This window comes from Canis lupus, chromosome 14 (genome assembly GCF_048164855.1).
Source record: "Canis lupus baileyi chromosome 14, mCanLup2.hap1, whole genome shotgun sequence".
Lineage (NCBI taxonomy): Eukaryota > Metazoa > Chordata > Mammalia > Carnivora > Canidae > Canis > Canis lupus.
Genome location: NC_132851.1, coordinates 19,967,619 through 19,992,568, shown reverse-complemented (window position 1 = coordinate 19,992,568; position 24,950 = coordinate 19,967,619). Strand labels below are relative to the sequence as shown.

Genomic DNA, 24,950 nt, shown 5'->3' with positions numbered 1-24,950 from the left:
ACAATTGCTTGAAAAGCTTGGTTAGGCTGTTATCCTGGGTAGGGATATTTACACAAATGAGAACATGTTAAGCAGTATAGTATTGAGATGAATGGACTTTCAGAAAGTTCCTAAAACAAGCAATAAAGTTATTTGAAACTTCATCTTCCTGGGCATGAGTTGCTTGAAAGAGCAAAGTCATGTCAATGAAGACTGAATGCCCCATGGGTATAGGTAGGTTTCTGTTCTCAGCTCCCTATCCTTTCAGGACTAGGGATGGCAATGGATCCCCACTGTGAGTAGCTTGCAGCGTCCTTCATCACCCTGTGGTTGGTTTTCCTTTCCTGCCTACACCCTCATCAATAATCTATTAAACTTTATTCAATTACTCCATTTGAATGTGCCATCTGTTTCCTATTGGGACCCTAAGTGATAAAGATAATTATGAGTTAGCTAAACATTTATGCATTTGTATATATTATTAACTCAGCAACTCACACAGAATTGCTCCATTGCCCAGTACTAATCAAGGGTGTTGTTAGTCCAAATCAGTATCATTGTGTATGGTTTGTTCAATGGAGGTGCAGTAAATGTAAACTGCAGAGTAAAAGACCCTGCTTTGTGCCTGCATCATTTGAGCCTACCTGCAGAAGTGGTCTCATTGACCTTTTGCACTCAGACTAACAGAGGACAAAAGATACTTAAACCATTCCTGCCAAATACTGGGAATTTAGGACCTCTAGGTCCTAACCCTGGCCTTCTACTCTGGCCTTCTAAAACTGTACTTTTTTCTGTTTCTTTCTGGGTCTCCATCTCCATCATGATAATCTACACGCTGACTCAAAACTGCTTTATTCTTGGCAGTGCAAGGTGCCAGGAACTGGAAGCTTGACCATAGTCCCAAGTGCAATGGGAGTTACCGGCTGACTGCCTTGCTTGTTGCTGCTGACCTCTAAAAATTCTAGCATCAGTCTGTGAATTCCTCTGTTTTCTAGACACCTCCTGTGAGGGAAGGGTGTGTGTCTGTTTTAAACCCCCAATGGCACTGCCTACCTATACTACCTGCCCTACTGTTATACCCTTTGGTATGATATCTGTCCCCTAAGTATCTAATAGAGAAAATGGAAAAAAAAGGTCATATGCCAAGTCCTCCCATAATACACTCAACAAAAACTTTAAAGAAACTAAATCTTTAAAAGAAACAAAGCAAAGAATATAAATGCATGTCTAAACACATTTCCTGAATATATGGAAACTCTTTGGTCTTTCTCTTTCCTAGGAAGATCACCGTCATCTTTAATATACACACCTTGCAAATGTCTGCAAGTGCTGCACTGAATTATTTAGTATGATTTAGCATGGCTGTTTGTTCTGTGTTAGACCTGTTTGGAATGAAATGAAAGAAAGGACATAAGACAGACACAGAGGAGCACAATTATAGGCAAATCACACTAGGTTTCATTCATCATTCTTTGCTTTCATGCCAGGAACTATTTCAGCTTAGTTATAATATGGACATTATATTTATTTCAAGGAGATACAAAAACTCATATAATACATATCTCAATACTTACAGAAATAAAAGTGAACTCTACACAAAAGCCTGTGTCACATGCAATTGCATTGACACTTTAAAAAAAGATGGATTGTGGTTTCCTAAAGGACATGGTATGAATATCCAATGTATAAGTAGGAAATATGAACCCTCCCTTTGGATTGCATATTGGGCTCTACTCTGAGACAGCCAAGAAACCATAAACCAGGAGTCATTTCAGGAACTTCGTGGGTCTCTCATGTAATGCATTACAAGGGTACAGCCTTCCTGCTGAGAATATGTTTAATTTGTATTGTATAAATTACACACCGTACAATCTAATACAGTGATTAAAAGCTTTGACTTTCAAGTTAAATAAACCTGAGTTTGAATGCCAGCTCCTATTCTCACTAGCTCTGAGAGCTTCTGCAAATTAATTTATTTCATTAAACCTTGGTCATTTCAACTGAAAATGGGGATAATGTTAGCACCCACTCATAAGGTAATTATAAGAATTAAATGAAATAATGCATGAAAAATACAAAGCATGGTGTCACGCACATAGTAAGTACTTGGCAATACTGTGTCATTCAAGTTGCTGTTTTAATATAGAACTTGTACTGGGGTATGGCTGGTTTTCACTTTAATTGTACTATCTCCATTTGGGTGAAAACCAATAAATAACACTTTGCTAACTTCTTTCCTGCACCACATCAGTTGATAACATCCAACGGCCCACTAGGGATTTTTCATATGGAAGTTATACCTGCACATCAAAGTTGCAATTTCTGAGGTCAAACTTATCATCTTCCACCTAAAAAGAGTCCCTCTAATTAACCACTGTTGTTAAACTGGAAAAATCCCTTTGTTCTTGAAGGTAGTTAGAGGTATAAATTTGATTTGATTCAATTAAAGGCTAAGAAAGTTAGAAAACAGAACCATGTACATACATAGATAACATGTTTATCACCATTAGCCATCATAGTTATATCAGGATATAATCCCTAAAATGGGAAGAAAAAAAAATAGGTCAATCTAATTTGGAAAAAAAAATTGATCAATATTTAAATTTAAAGCCTTTAGTAAATTTTTTCCAAGTCTCAGAGGTATAAAGACAACTAAAATTCTTTATTTCTATAGCACCTTACAGTTTACCAAGATTTTTCACATATATTAATTCTTCAAGTAGGGCTATTATTCTTGTTTTACATATGATAAGACAGAGTCAGTACTTTAGATTGGACTATGAGGAAAGCGTAATGCCACTGATGAGGTGACATGAGCAAAGATCCAAGTGAAGTGAGAGACCACCCATGCAGCTCTATATAAGAAGAGCACTCTAAGGAGAAAAGGCCCTGAGATAGAAGCAGGCTTGGTGTGGTAAGGAAATAGCAAGATTGGCCATGGGGCTGAAGCAGAGGTAGCCAGGAGCCCTGCAATGTAGGGCCTTGTAGGCAGTGGGAAAAGCCTTGGTATCTTTACACTGAATATCACCAAACAGTTTTCTGCTTCTAGGTGGAATTTCTGAGGCTTGATTTTGAGCCTTCTAACTCAAAATCTCAGATGGTGACCCAAAGAATGGGTTTTCTAGGTAAGCAGATAAGGCCCTGGATCACAGCTCTAAGTATTACCACAAAACTCCACCATTTTATGTCCTCAACCACACCAGCATCCAGTATATCTAGATTATCTCTGGTTCCAATTCTTCTATGAAACCAGCTTCCATGCTCAGGAATTTATCTTTTCTCTCCTTTTGCTCAAAACTGCTCAGGAGAATACAAGGACCAAGGGAATGATCACAGAAGAGACGATTCTTCTTGTGCTTTCTGCTTCAGCCACTTGTCAAAATTTAATTTTAATCAAAACTCTGTCAACCTTTCTAGATATGACATGAGACAAGTTATTTTAACTTCTTTGTTTTGTTTTCCTCTCTTTGCAAAATAGAGATTCCAATTCTACTGATGTTTTCAAAAGCTGCTTTATCCCAGAAAAATGAGGTAATAAATGTATAGCTGTTTTGGTCTCTTTTCCAGGAGGATGATATGTCAGCAAGTATTCATTAAGCAATTGTATGTTCCCAGCCTGTGCAAGGCTCCATGGAGCATAAAAAGAAGTAAAATGCCTGAGCCCTGACTACAGAAAACTCAAAATTCTCTTCAGGAAAAGAGTAAGTCTCCATAACCAATGACTAGAGCCTAAAGGTCTTAAAATTAAGAGAGGGATTTTTACAGGTCTCTTTAGGCTCTACTCCTTAATGGGGCCATTGGAATCAGTTGACATCTGATGGGGCTTCAGGTTTCTCTGAATTAATAAGAAGCTGTGGTCCTCATTTCTCCCTCCAAGGTATACAAATTCTTTCTTTAAAAAAAAAATCATATTGGGCCTTACAAACAGAAAAAGGATGTCAAGATCATTTAGTCTTTTCAGAGAGATCAGGAACATAACATGTTATATTCAATTCAACAAGGCAGACCAAGTGGCTGTTTTCTGATGATTTCTGAGAAGCCCCCCATAACTACCCCCACCCTTAACCTTTCCCACTGGCCCAACCCAAAGTAACTGTAATTTCCACTTTTTGAGTCACTTCTTTAGAATCAATATATTCTGTGTATTGAAAGTCCCTGTTAGAATGCAAGCAAGTTACCAAGAAGTAGCCCATTAAGTGATTAGTATGAATTAATATATCATTTTCATACCAAGGAGAAAGTCCTTAGGAGACTACAAATATGAAAGGTTTTGGAACAAGAAGTAGTGTTTGAGAAAATGGGAACAAAGATATGCAGGACCAGAGACTCTGAGACTTTCATGGACCAAGATATAAACATCTATCTACTGTGCATAGTGCACAGAGGAGAGAAGGTACATGAAGGGAAGATAAGAGCACTTGATTTTGCTCTTAGAGTACTCAACTCAGGCAACTCCACAATGTAGTGTCGGTTGCTCTGGTGTTCTAGTATGAGACTAGACAACAGAAGTGACCTTGGAGATACCCTGCTTCAATTCCTCCTCTTCGAGGGTAAAGAAAACACTGTCTGGGACATTTGAGTTACTCAATGACACTCAGCAAGTAAGTGACGGAATAACAATTGGAAATCTAGACTTCCGACTCCCCACCTGTTTTGCTAAGAAAAAAAAAATCGGTGGCTCTCAAGATTAGGATCTTTGGTTAGGGTTTTTCCAGATCCTATTTCCAAGGCGTACAGTCTCTGAATTAAAGGTTCTTTTATTTTGGTTATTCTGAATGTTTATTCAAGAAAAAGCTATTAGACAGGGCTCAAACTGGGATTAGCATGCAAAGAAACTTAAATCCTTGGTAGAGTATATCTTGAAATTCAGAAGTAGAAAAGTTCTCCTGGATCAGAGGTTGGTGCAATATGCAGACACATTTCCTCTTTTCTTCCCACACTCTCATCTTAAAAATAATACCAGACAGTACTAGACATCAAAGACAGCCAGCTGAGACAGGAGGAAGTGACTGTTCAAACAGGGAGGGATTCAGAAAGGTAAGTCCCTAACAAATAAGCCCGGGTGATAAATGACATAAAGCCATCACCCAATTTATCAATGTCTTCAAAAACATACATATCTAGCCCACAAACATCATGAAATGTTTTCCTGATAATGTTGGTGATTGATTCAGTTTTGTACACAAACAGTGCTTGATAAAAATACCTAAAAAGTAAAACATGTCCTATTTTTTTTAGCTTAAGACACCATGGTACAATGAAAAGAAAATAATGTTTGAATTGCATGCTTTTTATTCCCGGTTCCAGGATAAAAGAAAGAGTATCAAAAAGAGAAGTGTGAAAGGGGAAAATAGGAATTGTATTTGTTTTGCGTATCTATCCAGTATCATAGAGTACCTTGGTTAAGGTTATTGTTAAGGAGCTAAGAAGACCTGGACTCAATACAGATCTAGTCTTTATTGACTATATGACCATGAGCAAGCTATTGACCTTACTTCTCCTGAAATAGTAATAATAAAAGCCAACTTAAAGAGTTGTCATGAGCATTGAAATTGAAAAAAAAAATCACATATTGGAGCGCCTGGATGGTTCGGTTAAGTATCTGCCTTTGGCTCAGGTCATGATCTCAGGGTCCTGGGAGCAAGTCCCACATCAGGCTCTCTGTTCATTGGAGAGTCTGCTTTTTCCTCTCCCTCTCCCTCTGTGCTCTTCCTGCCCCCTCAAATAAATAAATAAAATCTTTTAAAAAAATTACATGTAAAGCACCTAGCATAATGCCTAGCATAAAGTAAGTACTTGACAAAAATATATTCCCTTTCCTTCAGGTGTCCTCATAAGAAAAACAATTAACTACACAAAGTAATTTAAGAAGTATTTGTTCATATATCCTAGCCCTCTAAATATCTTGTCAATCATTTACAATTTCGGTTATTTACACTTTAAAGATTTCTTGGTCCTTGAAAATACCACAGAGAAGAACAACACTTGGGATTTTAAGATAAAAAATTGGAAGGCATTAAATTTAAGAGTGAGGAAAGTGATGAGATAAAAATGTTGAATTCCTGAGTAGGAACAGGGGTTATAAGCAAAGTCAAAGATAAACAACAGACCAGAAGAAAATATTTGCAATGCAAAAGTTAATAGTCTTATTTTTATTAAGAGTTCTTACTAATTAAGAATACAAATGTCAGTGGAAAAATAGACAAAATTTTTGGATAGACAACTTACAACCCTACAAATTGTCACTAGTTGGGGATCCCTGGATGGCTCAGCGGTTTGGCACCTGCCTTTGGCCCAGGACCTGATCCTGGAGTCCCAGGATCGAGTCCTGCATCGGGCTCCCGGCATGGAGCCTGCTTCTCCCCCTGTCTGTGTCTCTGCCTCTCTCTCTCTCTCTCTCTGTCTATCATGAATAAATAAATTTTAAAAATCTTTAAAAAAATTGTCACTAGTCTATTAATAAGGAAAGAAATACAAAATAAAACATAGAGATATTATTTTGCTTATCAGATTAGCAAAATTAAATAGATCAATAATATCCAAATAAGGAGACTTAAAAGCTAAGGAGAAGGTAATGTTTTTTGGAGGAAAATGTGGTACTACCTATAAGACATTTAGATGTTTATACTCTTTGACCTAGCAATACAACTAGAGAAAGCATTTTGGACATCACCAGTGATAAGTGTACAAGGGTATTTGCTGCACTATTACTTGAAATATCCAAATCATTGGAAACAAATATCAGTATCTAGGATGTTTTCAGCTGCAAGTAACAGTAAAAATCTCAAAGCAGCTAAAAAATAAGAAAGTTTTATTATCTCATGTGCTAAAAGATGTGAAAGAACATCTTGAGAGTTGGTTAATTTATTGGCTCAGGGATATCATGAAGAACAATGGTTACTACCACCTTTTTCCTCTGTTTACCATAAAAACTTTGTTCTCGCAATAACAGCACTTGCCAATATATGGCACCACCAACCCCTGCTTTATACCAACACTGAACAAAAGATGAACAGCCATCTTTTTGTAACCTATGGAAATGTCTTTCCAGGAAACTTTATGTTTGGACATCCGCTTATTTCTCTTTGGCCAGAATCATATCATATACCCATTGCTAAGCAAATACCTCGCTAGCAAAAAGAATGGGTTTCCCTTACTTGGTTTAAGAAAGAACATGGCTTCCTAGCACTAAGTGGGTCACCAAAACTACATCTGGGACCTACTTTAAAGGGACAGGACAAAGAATGACAGGAAAAATTCTATACTTTGATTGAAAAACTGGATATACAGTTAGTTACCTCCACTGAGTAAGATTAAAAGGTCAATGAATCAGAACATGAAAGGTTATGTTGTGATAACAAATAGGCCCTGAATTTCAAATGCTTAATGCAATAACCATATAGTTTCCTTTCATTCAAGTCATAGTCTTGTTCAAGTCACCTGGATCTTGGCTTGGCTGCTCACCTTTCTTTCAGTAACAGAGGGAAATAGATTTCTTCTAATTTGTGGTTCTACTTAATCTCAAATACATCACCTCTAAAGTTATTGCAGAAGTTAAGGAGAGTATGATGACTGCACAGGGATTTCATAGCTAGCCTTGGGAGTGGGTCACATTATTTCAAAACACTAACATCCCATTGGCCAGAACACATAGTCCTTCCCCTAATGGCAAGAGAGGCTGGGAAAGGTAGGTTGTATGCTCAGAAAAGAAAAACAAAATCCCAGTTTGGTTATATATAGCTTTGTCTCTGTCAGAGGGGATTTTTTAAAATGATTTTTCACCACTCTGGAAAACATTATAGAGGTTCTTCAAAAAACAAAAGTAGAACTATCCTACAATTCAGTAATCACATTACTGGGTATTTACCCAAAAAAATACAAAAACATTAATTCAAAGGGATATATGAATTCTAGTGTTTATTGCAGCATTATTTAGAAGAGCCAAACTACGGAAGCAGCTCAACTGTCTACTGATAGATGAATGGATAAAGAAGATGTAGTATAAAGAAGATGTGCAGTGTGTGTGTGTGTGTGTGTGTGTGTGATATGGAATACTTCTTAGCCAATAACAATGAAATCTTTCCAGTTGCAAAACATGGATGGAACTGGAGAGTACAATGCTAAGTGAAATAAGTCTGAAAAAGACAAATTCCATATAATCTCAGTCATGCAGAATTTAAGAAACAAAACAAATGAGCAAAGGAAATAAAAAGAGACAAACCATGAAACAGACTCTTAACTATAAAGAACAAACTGATGGTTACCAGAGGGGAAGTTGGTGAGAAGATGGGTGAAATAGGTGATGGGAAGTAAGGAGTACACTCATCATGATGAAAAAAAATAGTTAGGATGGTAAATTTTATATGTAAATTTACCATAATAAAAATAAAATCTCACCCCCCAATTTTTCCTCTCTACTTTATACATTTGTCCTATTTTTTTATTTTTTGGAAGTAACTGTTATTACTTTGAAAATTAAAACAGTTATATACACAAAGGTAAGGAGTCCCTGGTCATGCCTGATAAGTAATTTTACCTAGTTCTGAAAATATTTAATTCCATTTTCCCTATATGAAAATCCTCTTTCTTTTTTTTTCTCCATCATGAGACCCCTGATAGAGAAGAAAATTACAGTGGAGAATTGTAGGTTATGGATTTACCATATAGGATGAGAAAAGGTCAAGGATTCCAAATCTGGGAGGTAAAGGAAGTCAGGACATTATGGACAACGTTTGAGAAATATACAGGGACATATGGAAACTGGCCTTACCACTTTTCTTTTTCTTTCTTTCTTTCTTTCTTTCTTTCTTTCTTTCTTTCTTTCTTTCTTTCTTTCTTTCTTTCTTTTCTTCTTTCTTTTTTTCTTCTCTTTTTTCGGCTGTTTGTATTTTTGTTTACTTCAGTTTTATAAAAAAAAGATTTTTATTTATTAATTCATAAGAGACACAGAGAGAGGCAGAGACAGAGGGAGAAGCAGGCTCCCCAAGGGGAGCCTGATGCAGGACCTGATCCCAGGACCCCAGGATCACGACCTGAGCCAAAGGCAGACAATCACTGAGCCACCCAGGTGCCCCTGTTTACTTAACTTTTTTATTTTATTTCTTATTGTGGCAAAATACAGGTAACATAAAATTTACTGGTGTAACCATTTTTAAGTGTGCAATTCAGGAGCATTAAGAATATTTAGAGGGGTGTCTGGGTGGCTCAGTTGCTTGACTGTCCTACTTCAGATTTTGGTTCAGATCTTCATCTCAGGGTCATGAGTTCAGGCCCCACCTTGGGCTTCACACTGGGTGTGGAGCCCACTTAAAAAGAAAATAAAAAAGAATATTTGCAATGTTGTGTAGCCATTATCAATACTCGGTTACAGATTTTTTCATCACCCTTCCTAGAAACCCCATATTCATGAAGCAATCATTCCCCATTTCCCTCTTCCCTCAGCCTTACATGACTACTAATCTGTTTTCTGTCTCTACAGATTTTGCCTTTTCTGGATATTTCATATAAATGCAATCACACAATATGTGGCCTTTTGTGTCTGGCTTCTTAGATGATTTAGCATGAGTCAGCTATGTGATCATCTGCTAGTTTATCTGAAAGCAGTCTTATTCAGAAAAGGGACTTATTTCAGTCTGTGGCCTTTCAAAACCATTTATTTTTCTCTACACAAAGAAGTCACTGAGTAGTTGGAAGAGGTAAACATGTAAATAGGAAAATATAATAACATATGGTAAATGCAATGATAGATATTGTTTGGGAGGAATGCAATTATCCCAAACTGAGCAGCCTCAAAGGCATTTCATAAAGGTGATACCAGATTTTTGTATGAATGGATTAAGAAATGTTAATAAAGCAAAGTGGTCTTAGGGAAAAGAAAGGATACATATGTGTGTGTGTGTGTGTGTGTGTGTGTGTGTGTGTGTGTGTGTTGAAAAAGACACCTTGAAATGCTTTAAGCAAATTGACAGCTCAACAGTCTGCTAACTGAATTGTAACTTGGAGACAAGGTCATGGAACATGCGGGGTTAAAAATAAGGATGATGACACTGAAGTAATTCACTATAGCAAACCTCCATGTCATTGCCACGATTGCTGGGGCTAGTCTTTCCCTCAAATCAGATCTCATCTCTCTCAAAGTCTTCCATCTTCTTATTAATTCACACCTTTTAATACTTGAGGATTCGTTGGCTCATAATCTTCTTTATTCACATTTTCTTTCTAGCTGCCACAAGCTGATATTATCTCCTTTGAGGCAGAGTCACATAGGAGACATTGCATCGAATCACAATGGAGTGTCACTATTTCTTATAAGCAATGTAAAATCAAGCACGTTGGAAAGATGGTGAGGTAGAAATCTTTCCTTTTAATGAAACAAACAAATAAATAATGTTATAAGTCTTAGTCTAGGTGAGGATGAGGATTAGTAACAAAACTAAGCAAGTATGACCAATGCTTGCTTTAGGACTTACATGGCTTGTTGCCTGTGCAATGCAACCTTTTCCTTTGTTAACTTCAATCTGCCTATACTTCCTTCATTTCCTATAGTTTTGCTTGTTCTGTCCATCAGGCCTTTCCCCATCCTCAAGCCAAAGCATGCAAACATAAGCCCAGGTGGCTCTGCCACCAAGATCCTAGAATTCTTCAGGAACTAAAGGATGGCCTTTTTCCGGGCACCTTTGGGATGATTCAGCCTCATTATAGTTGCTTTTAGTATTCAAGCTTTGGGAAGGGCAAGATCAGCAGGCTGATTTGGGATTATATGTAATCTCTCTTGACTACTCATATCCTAATCTATCCAAGCCTACAGAGACCATGTAAGGTTATAGTCAATGCTAGAGAAATGGTCCCACTAGAGCATCAACTTTCCATCCCTCTGTACCAATACCACCAACTTTTCCAAAAATTTAAAATCACCTCCATCTCAAACTCCCTCCATGACCTTATCCCCAAATCAATAATTTCTTTGTTCTTTAGTCTAATTTATATCTACTGGTTAAAAAATAAATAAAAAGGAAAAAGCATTGCTATATGTACAACTTACATTGGGGTTATTTTGCCGTTGCACACATGATGATCCTGAAAGATCTATCTTTTTAAAAGAATTAACAATCATCCCCAGCACATGGTACCCAACTTCTTTTAAGTTGACTTTTAAGGTAAAGGAAACAAAGAAAATAAGACCTAGTCTTTCTTCTGAGGAACAAAGAAAGGCAGAAGAGCCATATTTTTGGAGAAGTAGAAAAACATTCAGGAAGGAATGTAGAATCTTACCACAAATAATAGATTCAGGTAGTTCAAGGATAATATTTTCTTTTAAAAATATTCATTATACTTGCCTGGAGAACCAAAAACCATTGTTTTTTGACCAAACAAATCAAAGAAGAATGTTGAATTTCATGCAACCCATTTCCCTATGTGCATAATACTAGATAACCAAAATAAACATTAAAAAATACTCATCATGTTTTAGGCACCCAGAGAAGGTAAAGGGTAAGGAACTCTGCTCCTTCCTACAGCTGAAAGGGGGAAAATATGTTTTAAAAAAAAAGACAATTGGATTTGTATTATTATTATTATTATTATTATTATTAGGGGCTGGAAGGAAGAGGTTTTGGACAAGCGGTATCCACATTACTTACAATTCTCACAAACAGAAGGTATCATATGTTGGGTACTATGGCAGGTAAGAGAATAGGCTTCAGAGTTAGGCACACTAGGCTCGAATCTAGAACCTCCTATTCATTTTTTCATTTGACTTCAGACAAGTTTCTTAATCTTTCTAAACTTTATTTTCCTATTTATAAAGTGGAGATAATACTTTGTAGAAGGAATTTTTTTGTTGCCTTTATTGTTGTATTCAGTTACCATTGTGGTAACAACTGGTACCTAATACTGTTTTTGAGAGAATTCAATGAGATAATATACACATATATGCCTTGTACATAGAAGGTCAATAAATGTTATGATTATAATATGTTTTGGTGCCATATCAGGTTGAACATCTAAACAAATCCAAGCCAATATCGCCTTTCTTAAGTTACTTTTCTTAGCCATTAACAGAAAGATTGGCTTCTTATTTTCCTTTGTTCCTTCACTACTATCAGTACTATGGCTTTCCAACACTTTGCAATAAAAGATGGACTAATCTAGTATCAAGATATCAGAAATGGCTTTGGCCTCCATTCTCCAAACATCCTCCTGACAACTCCTCTAAAACACAGAGGAACAAAGAATGGAGGACAGAAAACAGAGCAGCTATGGACAAAATTCATGAAAACAAAAACAAAAACATGGTTTGCTCGATATAAGAAAGAATTTTCTAACAACCAGAGCTGCCAAAATATGAAATGAATATCCAAAACTTGATAGAATGTTAGGGTTTCAGGGGACTTCAGAGGTTATTTCTTCAGTTGTCCTCTCTGTTTGAATTATTTCTTTACCAGTTTACTACTCCCATTCTTAGGGAGTAAATACATCCAATTTTGAGAATACTTTCCAGGGGTCAGCAAAGGTTTTATCAGTAAAGGAGCAGACACTAAATACTTTTGGCTTTCTGGGCCATATACAGTCTCCATTGCTACTGCTGCTGTTGCTTCCCCAATAGCCCTTTGAAATATAAATGCTATTCTTCACTCATAATCTGTTATGAATTGAATGTTTGTGTTCCCCCCCAAATTTATATGTTGAAACCTTAACCTCCAATGTAATAGTATTTGCAGAGGCGGTGTGAGGGTGGAGCCCTAATGAATGGCATTAGTGCCCTTACAAGAGAAGGTATGAAAAAGTTTGCTTCTTTCCTCTCCTTGAGTCACGTGAGGAGATGAGGATAGATGGCCATCTATAAACCAGAAAGCAAGTCCTTACCAGACAACAGGTCAGTCAGCACCCTCATCTTGGACTTTCCAGTCTCCAGAACTGTGACAAATAAAGATTTATGGTTTAAGACATCCCATCTGTGGTATTCTGCTATCCTGCCCAAACTGACTAAAATGCAGTCCATACAAAAACAAGCCATGAAAACAGTATGGAGATGCCTGGGTGGCTCAGCAGTTAAGCACCTGCCTTCGGCCCAGGGCATGATCCTGAAGTCCCGGGATCGAGTCCCACATTGGGCTCCCTGTGTGGAGCCTGCTTCTCCCTCTGCCTGTGTCTCTGCCTCTCTCTCTCTCTCTGTGTCTCTCATGAATAAATAAATAACAACTTAAAAAAAAAATATATATATATATAATACATTCACTAATACTCTAAAAAAAAAGAAAACTGTATATAGAGGTTCCTCAAAAAATTATAAGTAGAACTACCATACGATCCAGCAATTCTACCTCTGGGAATATATTCAAAGGATATATAAACTCTAATTCAAAAGATATCTGCACTCACGTTCATGGCAGCATTGTTTATAATAGCCAAGACATGGAAACAACTTAAGTTTCTATTGATGAATAAATGGACAAAGAAGTTGATATATATATACATTAAATATTATATACATAATGGAATATTATTCACCCATAAAAAACAAGGACATTCTACCATTTGCAACAATATAGATAAAGTTTGAAGGCATTGTGCTTAGTGAAGTAAGTCAGGCAGAGGAAGGCCAATAACTGTATGTCTCACTTACTTGTGGAATCTAAACACACACACACACCAAACTCCTAGAAAAAGAGATCAGGTTTGTGATTAACAGAAGCAGAGGATATGGACAGGGGGATTGAAGGAAGGTGGTCAAGAGGTATAAACTTCCAGTTATAAGTCAGTGCTAGGAATATAATGTACAACATGATGATTTTAGTTAGTGCTGTTGCATGATATCTAGGATAAATTGTAAGGAAAGTAAATCGGAGAGTTCTCATCACAAGGAGAATTTCTTTTCTTTTCTTTTTATTGTCTCTATATGAGATGATGGATGTTAACTAAACGTACTGTGGTCATTTCACAATATTATAAATCAAACCATCATGTTATACGCTATAAACTTACACAGGAGGTATGTCAATTATTTCTCAATAAAACTAGACAAAAAACAAAAACAGGCCATGGGCAAAATCCTACTTGCCATTGTTTGCCAGCTCCTGTTCTAAAATGTGATGATTATTTTCAGTATTAAGCCAAAATCTACCCCCTCAATGGTTCCATCCATTAGTCTTAGTTCAGTATAAATAAATATAAGAGTCTATCCTTAAACTTCTACTTAGCTGCTTCTATTAACTCTTTGGGACATGTACTATGATTATCCCACTTTACAGACAAGGAAGTTGAGACTTATAAGTTGCTCTAAGTTACACAGCTTATTACAGGGGGGTATCCAGGATACAAAACCTAGAGCTTTAAGAAACTTTTTCCACGCTGAGGTCCTACCTCAGGGAAACACAAAGACATCAGAATCCTCTTTTGGCAGTTTTTGAAATAGTTGTCAAAACTCACAAAATATTCTCTTTCATGGTAAATATTGTCTGATTCCTACTGCTTAATAATATGGTTTTAACACTCTGGTGTTCATTTTCCTTTAAGTAAGGTCTTTTTCAAGTTTTCTCCCCACTTAATAACTTCAGCCAACACCAATCTTTTCCCTTCTTACTTATCAATATAACTTTGCTCCAAACCTAGTATGTGGAATATGGATTTATAAATATAGACATTTGGATACAGGATTTAATAATCATTCAACTCTCTCTGCCTTTTTCTTTTTCTTTTTCTTTTTTTTTTTTTTTTAATGTAGGCTCTACACTAGATATGGAGCCCAATGTGGGACTTGAACTCATGAGTGTGAGATTGAGATCTGAGCTGAGATGAAGAGTCAGACACTTAACCAACTGAGCTACCCAGGCATCCCATCTGCCTGTCTTTTTCATGTGTGAGGCACACACATTCAAAATTTTATTTTGTTCTGTCTTAATTTTCATGAATTCTGCCTCTGTAAGTTTTCTCTACTCCAAATTCATGTAAAATTTTTTAGATGCTCAACGGAAAAAGCAAAATCATCCTTTAATTACCAAAGATTACTCAAAATTGGATAAAAGATCCTCAAATCACAACCATTTTCAGACAGAAAATAACTGAAGAAAGCCGTACTCAAACATGGCTGGTAGCCTCTGAGACGGCCTTCACTTTGTCTATGTAACACCCTCCCTGACTATGGGCTGGACCGAATGACTGCTTCTAATAACTAGAACACAGCACAAGTGATGGATGTCACTTCCAAGACTGGTTATACAAAGACTGACTTTCATCTGCAAGATCTCTGTTTCTCTCTCTCTCCCCACCCTCCTTCCCTCTCTGAGTCCTCTATTACTGTCTTACATGCTTGCCCTGATGGAGCCAGCTGCCATGATGTGAACTTCCCTGTGGAGAGGCCCATGTGGCAAGTAACTGAGGTGAACCTCTAGCTAAAACTAGCAAGCAACTGGGGCCTCAGTCTAACAGACTAGAGGGAACTGAATCTGGCGAATAGCAAGTGAGTGAGCTTGGAAATGGATCCTTCCTTAATCAGGTGTTCACATGACGACAGCCCCTAATACTTTGATTATAGACCACAAGAAACTGAGCTCAAGTCTAAGGTGTGTCTTGATTTCTGATTCCCAGAAACTATAAATTAATAAATGATTACTAGTAAGCTGCTATATTTCAGAGCCATATGCTAGACTGCAATAGGTAATATAATAAGTATTTGGTCTTACCAAAAGTAATGAGACTGCTTAGTGGGTAAGGGGTTTCCTTTTGGGATGATGAAAATGTTCTGGAACTAGATGGTGGTAATGGGGACAATTGTGAATGTACTAAATGCCACTGAATTGTAAACTTCAAAGTGGCTGATTTCGTGTTCTGTGAATTTTACCTCAATATTTTTTGAAAAAGGAAACAGCACAAGACAAAGAAACTAGGAGAAAAATGGGAAGATAAGAGGAAAAAGAAAAGTTTATATAAGGACACCCACAAGAAAAATAATGCATCACAAAGAATGAAAACTATGATCAAAATTTGGCACCAAGTTACTCAAGGTAATGAATCTGTGGGGACAAATGTAGAGACCCTGGGGCTCAGGTGAGGGCAAGAAGCTGAAATTTACAAAGCAGCAGCAAATGATAAAAAGGCTTTTACTATGAAAGAAGGAAATAGAATGAGGGGTATAAAGGTGCTGTTCTCTTAATAAATAATTCTAGAATGATTTATCCCATTAAATGACATAAATGTATAATTTATTTCAAAAGTAAACTTCCAACAGCCAAAAAGGAAAGTGGTAAAAAGAGTTTAATTTTAAGACTCAAGCAAACTTTTTGTGTAGCTAAGTGTAGAATTAAAGGTAGCTACATTTGAACTTAGTTTTTTTCTCATGTACTAAAAGCCTTCAAAGTACACTCTGCAATCCAGAATCCAATTAACAAACAACCTAGAACTTCTCATACATAACGAGGTAAGATACTGCACATACTGCGGGCAGGGACAATTGTTTAAATTATCCTGCAATTAGAAAAATATTTCTTCCTCATGTTATGTATCTAGACTGCACTGTCTCTGAGACTTAGTGCTTGTTTTTGGGGAAATGTATATGCACCCTGTACTCAGGGTATCCAAACCAGCCCCACTCCTGCCCTTCCTCACGCTGCTTTTCTAGCTTGGTGATTCTTAATGCTGTGTTGGAGAATCAGGGTAAAATCAGGGTCCCACAATCAGAATTTCTGATTTGGCTGGGCTGGAATATGACCCAGGCATGGGATAGAAATAGACTATTGTTTCTAAACACAACAGAGAAATAGAACAAATCTGTGTTCTAGGTTGGAAGATACTAGAATTTGGGAAATACAGCTCTGACAATGACCCTGATCCAATAATACATCCTGGAAATACATCCTGGAAACGTGGATGGGGTTGATGGAAAGCACTAGGACCAAAATCAACGTCTGTGATGAAAAGGGGATGTGGGATAATGCAATCTCACACTACAGGTTGGATGAGAGGGGCATGGAGCTGAGAACAGGCCAACAAGACCAGGCAGTTTGGTGTGTCCAAGTAGGGACTTTCCAATGAAAGAGATCATTTATGCTGCTTTTTCCTTGGAGTGTCTACACTCAATATGAACAGAAATTTTTTGTTCATAACAAGTCCTACTTTTGCCTCCATCCCGTAAGAGTTCTTTGTGACTAATTCAGAAAGTGATCATCTCACGTTTAGAGACAAACCACTGGTAAAGATGGTGTCGTGTGCCCCCAAAATTCATGTTAAAGTTCTAACATGTCGTTTCTCAGAATGTAACCTGATTTGGAGATAGGCTCTTTATGGAGTCAATCAAGTAAAAATGAGGTCCTATTAGGGTAGGCTGTCCCATATGACTGTTGGCCTTATTATAAGGGGAAATTTAGAGACAGAGATAAGCAGATGGAAGACAAAGATGATGAGACAAAGAACAGGGCCAGGTACCAGCCATGCAGAGAAGCTCAGAACAGATCTCTCCCTCACAGCCCTCAAAGAGAGTCAACCCTGTCATTTCCCTGATTTTGAACCTCTATCTCCCAGAATTGTGGAAAACAAAACAAAACAAAACATAGTTTTGTTGTTTAAGTTGTAGTACTTTGTTACGTCAGCGCTAGAAAACGAATACAGAGGTACTGGCCTTTCCTTTAGAGTGTCAGGGTTTTTATTCAGAACAATCCCTGTTTCTTTGAGAAGGGCAGGAAATACCAGATTACCCATAGAATGAGCCAAATGATTATTCCAATGTAATTTTAAAAAGTCACATTCCCCCCCAAAAGAGTTCAATTTTTAACATCAAAATGTGTCCTTATGGTATAAATGGGAAATATATATTTGGCCTTTGTCTCTAAAACCTTTGGAATTTCCTGAGTGATACAAGTACCTTTTGATATTCACCATGAGCATCTTTCAACCATACCCGAGTTTATGTTGAGGACTCGTAGAATAGGGGCTGCTTTCAAAAAGAACAAGGCATCACTAGAGGGTTGGAAATTTCAGCCCCACTACCTGACCTCCATGGAGACAAGAGGGGCTGGAGATTGAGTTCAATCACCAGTGGCCAATCACTTAATCAATCATGCCTGCGTGAAGAAACCTCCATAAAAACTCCTAAACAACGAGATTCAGAGAGCATCCAGGTCGGTGAATATGTGAAGGTGCTGGGAGGGTGGCAAGCCCGAGAAAGGCATGGTAGATGTGTGCCCCCTCCCCCATACCTTGCCCTGTGCAACTCTTCCCTTTGGCTCTTCCTAACCTGTACCCTTTACAATGAACCCATAATAGTACGTAAAGGGCCTTCCTGAATTCTGCAGGGTATCCTAGGGAATTAACGAACCTTAAGAGGAAGTTGCTGGAACTCATGAATTTGTAGCAAGTCAGACAGAAATGGGTAACCTGCTATCTGTTATCTGCAACTGAGTCTGAAGTGGGAGCAGTCTTTGGGACTGAGCCCTTAGACCTGCAGAGTCTGATGTTAACTCCAGGTAATTACTTTCAGGAACAAATGGAATTGTCAGAAACCTAGCTGATGTTTGGAGAACTGGAAAACTGTAGAGTCACAAGCATCTATATCCTGCAAGGCAAGTAAGATTATGGCCATATTGCTACTCATTCATTCACTTACTTATTAAGGGAAACCTACCACATCAGAGCCTCTTGTCGCTGCCCCTATAACTCAATGGGATGGCAAGGAGGGGACAATGGGCTTCTCAGGAATCACAGCCACTGATTCCTGAAGAGTCACCCAGGAGCTCATGCTCCATCTTCAGCTTCCAGTTTTCTATAAAGCCTCCTTCGAGCCAGCTCTCCTTAGCAGCCTCTGCCTGGGCGGCAGCTAAGCACAGACAGGAAGAGTGGGAGAGCGTGGGTGAGGTCAGGAAGGAAACCAACCTGGCTTTGGCCCCCACCAGCTCTTCCTTTCTTCTCCCTCCTACTCTGGGGCCTCAAGGCCTTTTTTCTCACTTTGGACAAGAAATAAAGGTAGCATGAAGTGCAAATTACTGGTTGGCAGCCACTGCAGTTTTTGTCACCGACAATTCTCACTCCTGAGCCACTTAGATTTCCCCTGGGCCAAGTCAATTTCCTCCCTCCTCTTGGGTTTGCTTATCCTACACGAGAGCACCACCCCCAATCCACACACAACCCCAGACACACGAACGTAAGCCCTTTGCCTTGCCTGCTTCTCACTCTTCTGTCCTTTGACCTGCTGGAGTGGTACATTTGTGAGTTGCTTTGCTAATTTTCCTCCAACTGTTGCCTGTGGTTGGCATAGGTGGAGAACCATACCAACTGGGCTGAGTTGGGGCAGATGTGGATTCAAACTCCCCTATGTTCATTAGCTGTGTGTCTTCTATAAGTTACTTAAAGCCTCTGAACTGGTTTCCCTTCTTTTTTTTTTTATTTTTTATTTTTTATTTTTTATGGTTTCCCTTCTGTAAAATGCAGATTTTAAGCCAAAGAGCTAATAGGTAGGCAGGTTTAATTGCATTGTCAGCTAGGTTGGAGACAGTCACTTAATATCATTGCAGAAAACCATCAAGGTCATATAACTTTTGGAGAATCTAAGAGAACCTGAGAACCTGAACTACACTAAAAATGCAATTGACTATTTTTATCTTCACAATAAGTTAATGTATTATGGTTTAGAAACTTAATTAATTCTGAATGTACAGGCAAGAAGGAATACTTTTGAATTCCATATTCAGACCCTGCTCATGCCCAGGGTTGGGATGGTTATGCCAGAGCACAGTGGCTACAAGCCCAGACGTCTGCAAAGAGATTTTCTTTTGTTCCTCCTTAGGAAGCTTCATTCGTAAACTTTAATGTGCAAAGTATCTTATAGGTTTATATGCCAAAAATCAAGTATTAGTACTCTGTGAGTTATAAAAGGAATTTTTGGAGTAATACTAACTATCCTGAATTTACCTTATACAATGATTTAGAATTCCATTTTTAGTAAATGTTTATCCTATTATTTTAACATAGCACAGGCAGCTGAAAAATTAATATTCTAGTTTTTCAGTATTTCATGTTTTTTAAATATCCATGGTAATATATTCTTATAATGTGTAAAAACACTATAAAAGAAAAGATAAGCAAATCTGCGGGCTGCCACCACTCTCAATAATCCCCCTCTCACCCACCACACATGCTCACACATTCGCACACAGCTTGGTATGCAACCTTTCAAATCATTCTCTCTAACAAATTTATTGCATGTATACACATTTATAGGACTTACGTTGTTATTGTTTTTAACAAAATATAATTATAGTATATATATCACTGGACAATGTGGACTTTTTACACTTAACTTGTATAGATTAAAAATGCCCAGTACTAGTAGATATAGATCTAACTTGATCTATTTTCTAGTTTTTATGCATATATTCACATACATTGAATATTTTGTACACAGAAGTTCATGTCAAATATTGTGAGAAACTTTTTGTTATGTCTTTTTCTCTTTTATTTTTTATTTCTCCACACCTTCCTTCTTCTTTCCTATTTTCATATCCAATCTACTAATCATGAGTTTAAAGATTTTGCCCTGGTTTTGAGTTTCTAACAATGTCCTATTTACATTCTTTGTTCACAATTCTGAACTATATTTTCATTTCAGTTTGAGGCCTATATATTCTTTGTATTCTCTAGATTTTAAAATGTTGTCTACATTTATGTTACAAATACATTTTGCGAATCTATGATCTGTCATCCATTGGCTTTGGTATCTTCTGCTATATATATATCTGCTATATATATATGTCTGTTTTTTATACCTTTTGGATTTCTTTTTTCCCTTTTTTATTTTTTATTTTTGAGAGAGAGAGAGAGAATGAACCCATGAATGGGCAGGGGGAGGAGACACAGAGGGGGAGAGAGAGAGAATCTTAAACTGGGTAACTGGGTATGGACTCTGACCCGGGGCTTGATCTCATGACCCTGAGATCATGAACAACCTGAACCCAAATTGAAAGTCGGATGTTTAACTAACTTAATCACCCCCAGAATGTGGGCCCCCCTACTTTCTGGATTTCTTGTCTTGGTTTAAAAGTTCTCTCTAATCCATTGGTAGTAAGCGTAACCTCCTCTATTTTCTTCAGATTCTTATTTATACCTTAAAAAAATTTTATATTGAAGCCTTTAATCCAGAAGTTTATTTTCATACATGGTACAAGATGGGGCTCCTATTTCATTTTCTTCCAGATGAACTAAAATGTCAGCTGTGTTTAAATAAACTATCTTTTTCCCTAATGAAATAAAGTATCAAGTTTATGATAGATTCAAAATTCATAAATATTAGAGCTTATTTTTTTTAATTTTCTATTTTGTTCCAATGATCTACTTATCCATTTAAATGCCAGAGTTCTTTTTTTTTTAATAAATTTTCATTTATTTATGATAGTCACAAACACAGAGAGAGAGAGAGAGAGAGAGGCAGAGACACAGGCAGAGGGAGAAGCAGGTTCCATGCACCAGGAGCCCGACGTGGGATTCGATCCCAGGTCTCTAGGATCGCGCCCTGGGCCAAAGGCAGGCGCGAAACCGCTGCGCCACCCAGGGATCCCTAAATGCCAGAGTTCTATAGCACCTAATGTCTGGCAAGGCAATATCCTTATCATGATATTTCTTTTTTACACTATTTTTGGCTATTTTTGTTATTTTGTCTTTCATAAGAACATCTCTTATGAAATTCCCAAAAATTCTTCTTATAATTATAATTGGAACTGAAATTTTTATTTATTAAAGTTCTCATGTAAAAATATGGCATGTCTTTCTAATTACATGAATATCCTTTTATGCCTTTCAATAAAACTTAATATTTTTCTATAAGTTTACTATTAAATTTTCCCATTTAATTCTGATGCTTTTCTTCTTGAACTCATTCTTAAGTACATCATCATTTTTGCCACCATTATGAATGAAATATTTTCTTACTTTCTTTTTTTAATAATAAATTTATTTTTATTGGTGTTCAATTTGCCAACATACAGAATAACACCCAGTGCTCATCCCGTCAAGTGCCCCCCTCAGTTCCCATCACCCATTCACCCCCACCCCCACCCTCCTCCCCTTCCACCACCCCTAGTTCTTTTCCCAGAGTTAGGAGTCTTCATTTGGGGAATATTTTCTTACTTTCATTTCTGGTTACCATTATTCTAGAGGAAATCCATTGCTTTTTATGTCTTTATCTTATATTAACATATAATATATATCTTTCTTATATAAATGACTTTCTTTGACCTAACTTTTCTATTAATTCTTATTAATATTCAATAAATAATGTACATGTTGATTTTTCTTTACACAGTTTTTCACCAGTAGAAAGCAATAGTTTTATAACTTCCTTTCCGAAATTCTTGCTTTTGTTTTAGTTGAGATGGTTTTCATATTTGACCATTTAGGATACTTATAATTATTTGGGATGCTGAGAGTAAAAAATTATTTCATATTCACTATTTTTACCATTTGTCATTATCTGGGTTTTAAAAATGAATATTAAAAATCTCACAGTGCCTGGGTGGCTCAGTCAGTTAAGCATCTGACTCTTGGTTTCAGCTCAGGTCATGATCTCATGGGTCACGGGATCAAGCCCCACATTGGGCTCTGTGCTCAGCGAGGAGTCTGCTTGAGGATTCTCTCCCTCTGCCCCTACCCCTGCTCTCTCTCTTTCTAAAAAAAAATAAATATTAACAATCTCCAACAATTAAAGATGAATAAAGACTGAATGTCTACTTTGCCATATGCATACCAGACTGTACGTGAAAATGAAAATAATTATATAATCATTTATTAGCAGTTAGGAACCAAAATAGTCACACATTTTGAATTTCTAAAATCAGTGAAGCCTAGTATCTCTTCAACTTGTAAGAATTCCAAAGAATACTTTGCTTGGAAACTTTACCCCTTCACAAACAAAACAAATATTCTGATGGTAGGATCTACTAATTTTCTAGTCAGATTAAGCAGAAAACAGAGGTTCAGATGGCATTGTAGCTGTAGAGGGCTGTTCTGACCGGGGTAGGTGAAGAACTAAGGCTCCAGCCAACAGCTATGTGAATGAACCATTTGAAACTGGATCCTCTAGCCTGGATCAAGCCTTTAGATGACTGGCTCCTGCCAATATCCTTACATCATGAGAGACCCTAAGGCTTAAAAGTGTTTCTCCAAAATTCCTGATCCACATAAATGATGAGATAATGTTTATTGCTTTAGGCCACCAAGATTTGGGTTAATCTTTTAATGCAGCTGAAGATCATTAACACAATATATATAATATACTTTTTAATTTTAATTTATTTTTTAATATACTTTTTAAATATTTTCCATCTTACTCTATGTTAATTAATTTTAATTTGACATTTTCTTTTTCTATTTGTAGCTTGTTTGCAAGTAGAACTGCTTATTAATTCAGGACCTGTATTATACTTTTCCAATGTACTAATGGTTCACTTCTCCTTCCTGGCAGTTACAACCAAGCCCATTATTTCTCTATTAATATTAATTTTAGCTCCAAAAACCCTTACCAAGTGATCTATTCCTCAACTATTTCCCTTCATCTCCCATGCACCTCTTAGGATGAGTCTTCAGATTCCCCATTCTTCCTGATTCAGTGTCAACCCTGCCACCCCTCAAGCACTTCATTCTCATCTCTGTTAGGACTTATTTGTTGTGGTCTACTCTCCATAATTTTCCTCCTATGGAATATAATCAGATGATGCATGCTTTAAGTCCTTTGGTATCTACAATATTTTTATTTCATTATGCTACTATAATGGCATCATGGCAGCTTTTAGGATCCATGGTTGCACTTCCTTCTAAGTAGTCTGTAGATGTCACTGTATAGTGAGCAACTCCTCATTCTGCAGATGAGAATTCCAATGCCAACCTGAATTTTTAAATTAACCTTCAAAATAACTTGTTCTTCCTACCTGGAAGCCTCTACATTTTTTTCCCCTTTATCCTTAAACTTAAAGAATTTCATTAGGACCCACTCCAATGTACCTCACTGTCACAGGTCTTCCTTCAGTTTAGAAAATTTTTCTTCTTTTGTTTAATTATTACCTTTCTTCCAAATCTTCTTGTTTTTCCTTTCGAAACTAATACTACTTGCATGTCAAGTCTCCTGCAACTATAATTCTCACCTCTCCCTCGATGTTAATCTCTTTTCAGTTTGACTTAGATAGTCTCTTAAGGTTTCCTCCACTTATCTTCCAAGCCTCTAATTTGAATCTCAGTAAGGACTATTTTTTCCTTCAATTTATCTGCTTGTATTTTACTTAAAAATTAGTGCGACTTATCCCCAAGTCATTTATGTACTGTAATGAATCTCCTTTATCTGCTCCTGTTTCATTCAAGTTGCTGTTCACATCATCCACCAGCTCTTGTAGGGGAAGGGGCTGCTTCTCCTGTTATGCTTGTTCTTCTCTCTCTAGGCATTGGGAATGTTCCAGTGTATAGCTCTTTGTCTGCTTATTTGGGGCCAGCTGTTCCCCTAAGTAGCATGGTGGCTTCTGCTCCCCTGAGACTATATATGGATATAGCCAGCAGATTTTCTGACTCTTGTCTGATCACCTGAGGAACACTGTCTGCTCCTTGGCCTCTTCAAGCTTTCTAGTCTCAAAGGTGGAGTAGGCTCAACTCATTTGCTCAGTTTTTCTCAGATGGTCACAAATGACAGACCAACACTGCCCCTTCCCAGGACCTGGGCCTGGTTCAAATATTCACCCTAGTGCTCATCTGTCCCGGCTCTCATGACAGCCAATGCATGGCAAGCCCTGCAGAATCTCATTCTCATTCTTCAGGGTCTGGCTCCCTTCTAGCCTCACCAGCCATTTGGCTCATGAGGATGAAGAATTGAAGTTGAATTTGAGAATTCAGCAGGATGTTTTAGCCATGATGTTTTCAGAGTTCCTTCCTGTCTTTAGAACTTATTCCTTAACTAAGATGTGATGCTAATCTAACACATGGTGTTAGACAACATCCCAACCCCCAAGTAT

At 37.3% G+C, this 24,950-nt stretch overlaps 2 long non-coding RNA genes across 7 annotated transcripts in view; both read right to left on the bottom strand.

Moving 5' to 3' along the window:
* Positions 1-24,950, bottom strand: part of LOC140603751 (uncharacterized) — a 285,757-nt gene that overhangs the window by 74,798 nt on the left and 186,009 nt on the right. The gene's annotated exons all lie outside the window — the stretch shown is intronic.
* LOC140603746 (uncharacterized) overlaps positions 9,624-24,950 on the bottom strand; it is a 141,787-nt gene continuing 126,460 nt past the window's right edge. The window contains exons 7-8 of the long non-coding RNA XR_012006732.1: positions 12,844-12,894; positions 9,624-10,339 (exon numbers count right to left, since the gene is read on the bottom strand). This is a non-coding gene — a long non-coding RNA (uncharacterized lncRNA). The remainder of the gene's footprint in view (positions 10,340-12,843; positions 12,895-24,950) is intronic.